This window comes from Etheostoma spectabile, chromosome 11, assembly GCF_008692095.1.
Source record: "Etheostoma spectabile isolate EspeVRDwgs_2016 chromosome 11, UIUC_Espe_1.0, whole genome shotgun sequence".
Taxonomy (NCBI): domain Eukaryota; kingdom Metazoa; phylum Chordata; class Actinopteri; order Perciformes; family Percidae; genus Etheostoma; species Etheostoma spectabile.
In genome coordinates, this window is record NC_045743.1 from 23,519,372 (window position 1) to 23,519,833 (window position 462).

Here is a 462-nt window from a genome sequence, read left to right on the forward strand (position 1 = left end):
GACTTCAACTACCACACAGAGTCTTCCCATCTTCAGAAGTTTTCTGATGACTCTGCTGTGGTTGGATTTATCAGCGAGGGTGACAAGGCAGACAGAGCTGTGGTGGGAGACTTTGTCACATGGAGTGAGCAGAACCATCTACAGCTCTACGTGACAAAGACTAAGGAGCTGGTGGTGGATCTAAGGAGAGCCAAGGCAGCAGTGAGCCCTGTTTCCATCCAGGGGGTCAGTGTGGACATTGTGGAGGACTACAAATACCTGGGAGTGCACTTAGACAATACACTGGACTGGGCCAAGAACACTCAAGCCCTCTACAGGAAGGGCCAAAGCCGTCTCTACTTTCTGAGGAGGCTGAGGTCCTTCAACATCTGGAGGACGATGCTGAGGATGTTTTATGAGTCTGTGGTGGCCAGTGCTATCCTCTTTGCTAATGCATGCTGGGGCAGCAGGCTGCGGGTAGCG

The 462-nt window shown here is 52.2% G+C and overlaps 1 long non-coding RNA gene across 1 annotated transcript in view; it reads left to right on the plus strand.

Moving 5' to 3' along the window:
• LOC116698224 (uncharacterized) overlaps positions 1-462 on the plus strand; it is a 6,946-nt gene that overhangs the window by 6,430 nt on the left and 54 nt on the right. The gene's annotated exons all lie outside the window — the stretch shown is intronic.